General features: G+C 51.7%; 1 protein-coding gene across 1 annotated transcript in view; it reads right to left on the reverse strand.

Moving 5' to 3' along the window:
- The window catches only part of LOC147117833 (C-C chemokine receptor type 3-like), a 54513-nt gene extending 49665 nt beyond the window's left edge, over window positions 1-4848 (reverse strand). Inside the window, exon 1 of the mRNA XM_085989181.1 lies at window positions 4772-4848. The gene's annotated coding sequence lies outside the window, so the exon portion shown is untranslated. The remainder of the gene's footprint in view (window positions 1-4771) is intronic.
- Between the last annotated feature and the right edge of the window lie 1152 nt (window positions 4849-6000).

Here is a 6000-nt window from a genome sequence, read left to right on the forward strand (position 1 = left end):
GGCCCAGTGGCGTCCAGGCACGCGGGAAGGGTCGGGCAGCACGGCTGCCTTCTCCCCAGAGGGGGGAAGTGTTGCAGGGGAGGGCAGTTGCTGGGCCCAGTGGCGTCCAGGCACGCGGGAAGGGTCAGGCAGCTCAGCGGCCTTCTCCCCAGAGGGAGAGTCCGGCCTCCAGTCCGGAGACGGTCCTCGCCCAGGAGGTGCGCCTCCTTGATGAAATGTCCGCAGACTTGGAGCGGTGCCACACCGAGTTCATGGGGGTTGTGGGACAGTTGCCTCAGGCCATTGAGTCCCTGGCTCATAGTGTGGCCGATTTCGGGGACTCACAGGCCAGGGGTGCCGACCAACTCGCGGCAGCACAGGACGCGAGTCGAGAGTTCCTGAGTGGTGCCGTGCAGACACTGGCTGGTCTGATGCGGGCACAGACCAGGGCAGTTCAGGCACTCACTTCTGCCACACTCGCTGTGTCACGGACGCATCGCCACGGCACCCGCCGCCCTGCTGCAGCACAGCGGTCTGGCCTTCACCAGATTGCTGCGCTTGCTGCAGTGCCAGCCCGGCCGAGTGCCAGTGTCTCTGGCGACCAGCGAGCGCCTGGCATCAGCCAGCTTGCCCCCATTGCTGCAGCCGCCACTGCCACTCCCCCAGCCAAGCTGCGACGAGCTGCTGGTGAGACTGATGCTGCCCAGCCACAGCTGCAGCAGTCAGCAGCCGGCCCCTCCAGGGCCGGACCTCGTCTAGGCCGACCCCCAAGGGCATCTGCCGTCACGCATTGTGCCCCCCAGGAGACTTCCCCCAGCCTTGCAACACCCACAGGGCCCAGGTTGAGGCGGAGCAGCAGGTCGGGCAGGGGCCGGAGAAGCCTGCACAAGGACTCGCCCTCTCGGCACACCAAGTAGAGTGTGTTGCCAACTGTTTTTTTATATGGTGGTGTTTGTGTTCTGTATGGGGGGGTTTGTCTTGGTTAGGCCGAGGATGAAGGCCAATTGGATGGACAAGTTTTGTTATTCCTCCCCAGGTTGTGGGAGTGAGGTATGTTTTTCACTGTTTTTTGGGGGTCTTGTCTGTTTTTCTGTTTCATGTGGGAAGGGCCCTGAGTTTGTTAAATAAAGCTTTTTATTTATTCAGCTTGTCCAGGTGTCATGTTTCAAGTGGTTGTTGCGTTAACCGGCTGAGGGCTTGCGGAGCGGCTGCATTCAGGTGCGTTCATTGCCACAAGCCATTCCCTGACAGGGGGCCTAGAAGTGTCGTTCAATAAGCCGCCGGCGGACAGCCCTTGGACCTTGTGGCTCCCTCCTGGGCTGGTACTCCTCCTCCTCCTCCTCCTCCTCATGGTCCTCCTGCTCGTCCTCCTAAGGTGGTGGTCCAACGTGAGGTGGCAGTGCCTGAGTCCTGCGGATAGCCAGGTTGTGCAGCATGCAGCAAACGACGACGAACTGGGAGACTCTATCCGGCAAATACTGTAGAGATCCGCCGGAACGATCCAGGCAGCGGAGCCGTTGCTTGAGGACGCCAATCGTTTGCTCTATGATGTTCCTTGTGGCTTGATGGCTTTCGTTGTATGCCTCCTCAGCAGGGGTCCTGGGCGCGCGGAGCGGGGTCATGAGCCATGTACACAAAGGGTAGCCCTTGTCCCCAATAAGCCATCCCCTTGGTGGAGGCTGTGCCTCGAACATGTCAGCCACAGTAGTCTGGCGCAGGATAAATGCATCGTGGCTGCTTCCTGGAAAGCGGGCATTGACAGCTAGGATGCGCTGCCTGTGGTCACACACCAGCTGTACATTGAGGGAATGGTAGCCCTTCCGGTTGCGGTAATCCTCGGCATTGTCGATAGGTGCCCGCATAGCCACATGCGTGCAGTCAATGGCGCCCTGCACCATGGGGAAGTCGGCGATCCTGGCAAATCCGACTGCACGCTGCTCCTGCCTCTCTAGGGTCATGGGGAAGGAGATGAATTGGTGTCTCCTTGCGAAAAGGGCATCGGTGACCTGCCGGATGCAGCGATGCACGGCGAACTGGGAGATGTTCGCTATGTCCCCAGCAGCGGCTTGGAAGGAGCCGCTTGCATAAAAGTTCAGAGCCACCGTGACCTTCACTTCCACCGACAGAGACGTCCTGCACATCAGCTGTGGACGCAGATCTCTGTGAAGCAGCTGGCAGATCTCTGCAACCACCTCCCTTCTGAAGCGCAGCCTCTTAACACAATGCGCGGCAGTCATGGTGAGATAGGACACCTGCTGCCGGTATTCCCTGAGTGGGTAAGGCCTACGTTGCCGACGCCTGATGGCCCCTCTGCGTCTAGGCATGGCTGGCCCTCTCACACGGCGTCTGCGAGCCCTTCGCACATAATGCTGGAACTGAGGGTTGGAACCCCATGCAGCCCCCATAATAAACTTGCAAACAGTGAAGTCACAATGAGTCAAATTTCCAAGCTCTGGCCAGAAGCCAAAAATACCTCTCCTATGTTGTCCCAAATCAGTAAGGTCTGTTCCTTGGTCTCTGTCCAGAAATCCAAAGCACTAAAGTCATTGCAGCAAAATGGCTGGCCTTTATAGTTCAGTCTAAGTGCCCTTTAATTAGCGCTCCCCGAGGCCCGCAGGGCCTCTGCTGCGTTCCACTTCACAGTTCTTAACAGCACCACGCCCACATTGGGCGGGCGCCACTGAATTTCCGGTTTGGGGCGCACAAACAGCGTTGCACGACGAAATGACGTCACAAGCTGCGCGCGCAGCTGAGCGGGCGCAAACACTTTGCGCCGGCGCTAAATGTCAACTGAAGTTGGGCGTAGGCGCAGATCGGCCTGCGCCCAGGTGCTAAGTGCCTAGCGCTCGAAATCTACCCCTCTTATGGCGCTAACGGCTGGCGAACGCAACTGAATTTCTAGGCTTTGACCAAGTGTTTAGTCACCCCACCTAATAGCGCCTTCTTTGGCTCTGTATCGCTTTTTAATTGTGCCTCTGCAAAACACTTTTGGACATTTTTCTACATTAAAAGGTGCTATATAAATGCAAGTTGCTGTTGTTGATTAATCCTAATTTGATATTTCATGGAGCAAATAAAAGCTTAAAGCAATTAAAATGTTCCACTCCTCATCTATCACTACAATGAAGCTCTCCATGTGAAATGAAGCTATGAATCGGCATTAGAATCCTCTCCTATTTTCCTGTAAATCACCTTTTCCTCCTGAAGGTGCTGACTTTCACTGGAATTGGCTCCATGAGCACCAGCAGCCAACTAGAACCTTACTCAAGTGGTCATTCTTCATGTGTAAGCCTAGGCTACTATGACCATGCAAGACATCACAGCCGAATCTAATCACATCTGCATATGTGCACCTCCCTCAGGAGTTTTTTTTCCCCCTTTTACTTGCTTGGGATACTGAAGTTAAATGCAGCACTCCAGATGCTAAGATCGGTTAACTCAGCACTCAACAGGTATTTGAACCTAGGACCTTCGAGTCCACATTCCTTGGTGCTACACTGGGCAGGGCTTTTACCCATTAGGCTATCGGGGAACCCGCTCCATGTTTTACGAGATTGCCGTCAAGATATAGTAGATACACTGCAATTGTCTGTCTTGTTAGACAAATGAAAAATGATTCATAGATATTATTTCAGGAGGGGAAGGAGCAGTGTGACTAAATGAGAAATTGCATGTGGGCCCAAAGGCTTAAATCATGTAATTTATTGTTAATTACAGCTGCTAGTTTCCAACGGGAATAATTCCCCATGTCTTAACCTTAAACTTCAGATAAAACAGCACTGAGAGTTTGGGGTTCCTCTTTCCCTTGTATATGCTATTATTTTCCAAAGCGAGCAACAACAATTTACAAATGCAGAGCAGAACACTACCAAAAGATGTTGTTCCAGACACAGACTACATATGTGCATCGTGGGACAGAACATTGTTGGAATGTCTGGAATTGGAGATAGGGAACTTTCCTGAGCAGGAAGGAGTGCTGCTCTCCTGCAACTCCCAACAGGGAGTGCAAGGCAGAAATCTGAGAATAAGTCATGCACTGGCCTTGAATGTCGACACACATGGTCCACATGTCAGGGAAGGGGACCTCAGACAGCTGGAGAAAACGACTAACAAAAATAGGGAAAATGCCAATATTTAATTGCCCATATGCCCGGTTTCTGCCAAGTGGGTCGGGTTAAAATTGCCCCGTTTGAGAAATATTTCCCCTTTATGCACTCAGTGGAACAACTCAGCTGTCTGCGCAAGGATCGGACAATAAGTATGGATCAATTACATTTCTGCTGGAAAGTTCAGTCAATAGCAAGGAACAGTCATTGTAGATAAGCTGCACTGGGTACAACTGAAAATACAGAATCTGTCTGACTCTTCAAACAATATGTGAAAACATTGGCATAATTGAAATGTTGCAGTCACAGGGAAATAAAGTTTGTTGTTTTGAATGCAGTGTATCTTTTAATATTTAGCTGAGTGAGCAGCACAGAACTGGCCACTTCAGTTGACAAATCAGCATCCATCTACTCCACTGATGTGCAGCAAAACAGGTTTTTGAGGACACAACAAATCTGGCCAGTCTTTACTGTAGTGCCAACTTGGATCGCGGACAATAAAGCTCTACGTCGTGCTGAGAAAGCTAGTTTAAACTCTGCACGCTCTTCGGAGACCCATGTGATGGGTAATAAACAAAACCAAACCTTCATCTGGCTCGTGTCAACAAGCAGCTACAGTTTTAAGCAAAAATAAAAATAAACATGTGGCAAAGCCTTATTTTTAATTGTAATCAGCCAGGACTCACCTGGAAGATGTCCAGTAAATAGGTTTTCAATCATTCACTAAAGGCACTCAGAATAACCCCTTGTGATGTCTTCTCTTGAGTAGAATGGCAAAAAAATTTAAATGAGAACTTTCGTCTTTCTATATAAATGTCACCTATAGGATTCACTTGTACTTTTTGCAACCACTAAAGCCACCATAAAATTCTTATTTTCCATTGGCTTCAAAATGGGGCAGCTGAGCAGGAACAGTCAGTTTCTATATTTTGTTATAGAAATAGAATCAGTTGCTATCATCTAGTCCAATGTTATTAACACTTAAAGAGAAATTTTAACTGGGAGCAGAATTCGGACAGGTGGTGGCGGGCGGGGGTTGTGTAGAATTCGCAAAATTGAACATTGTCCTATAAGGGTCTATTGGCAGAAAAGGCCTTAATTTTAAAAGACTGTTTTAAAAGAAGCCCAGAAAAAGGGACACACAAAATGGCCACCAGACCCCGTGACCAGCTTTTTTTGGGACATTTTAAAATGGTTCCTGCAGTCCCCAGACAGCTTTTGTGGATTCAGCCCACAGTAAGTTCTGGAAGGCAGTTTCGGAGAAAACGAAACCAGACAGAGCCCCAGACATATAGATTGGATGCAGATCCGATCAGATCGGCCTGTAGATAAAGGCCATCTGAATGTTTACCCAGACAAAGGGGAACAGATTCAAGTTCAAAGGGGGACATTAAAGACAATACAAGGACATTCCAGACCAGAAATGGCAGTTACCGGCCAACCGAAGATACTTTAAACACAAAGGCCTAGAAATTCAGTGGGCTTTGCGCCCAGTTACCGCCCAAAGAGGGCTTCTGCGCCAGTCTGCAAACTTCGGGCGAACTTCATTGACGCGCTAATTGCGGCGGTAGCCGTTAGCGCTGCGCCGCCACCGATGACGTCATCGGTGTGCACAGCGCCCCGGTACCGCCCCGACACCGGCTCGGCCCCCATCTTCAGTAGCGGCCGCCTCTTCCGTGGCGGCCGCTAATAACATTCAGAGACCGGGTCCGTACAGCAGCCTTAGTGGGGCGCTTTAAGGTGGAGGCGCGGCCGGCCGCTTTTTCAGCAGCCGCCTGCCCGCACCTCCTTCCCCGGCCTCCTCCACCACCCCCCCCCGCGGCATTGCCAGCTGGTTTCCGGGAGCCCGGCACTTCTCCGTTGTGCCGGGCTCTTTTGCCGGCACTCGCGATCGGGGCTCCGGCTGCTGCAGGCA

Source organism: Somniosus microcephalus, chromosome 5 (genome assembly GCF_052327205.1).
Source record: "Somniosus microcephalus isolate GS21.2 chromosome 5, FLI_Smic_1.0, whole genome shotgun sequence".
Classification (NCBI taxonomy): Eukaryota; Metazoa; Chordata; class Chondrichthyes; order Squaliformes; family Somniosidae; genus Somniosus; species Somniosus microcephalus.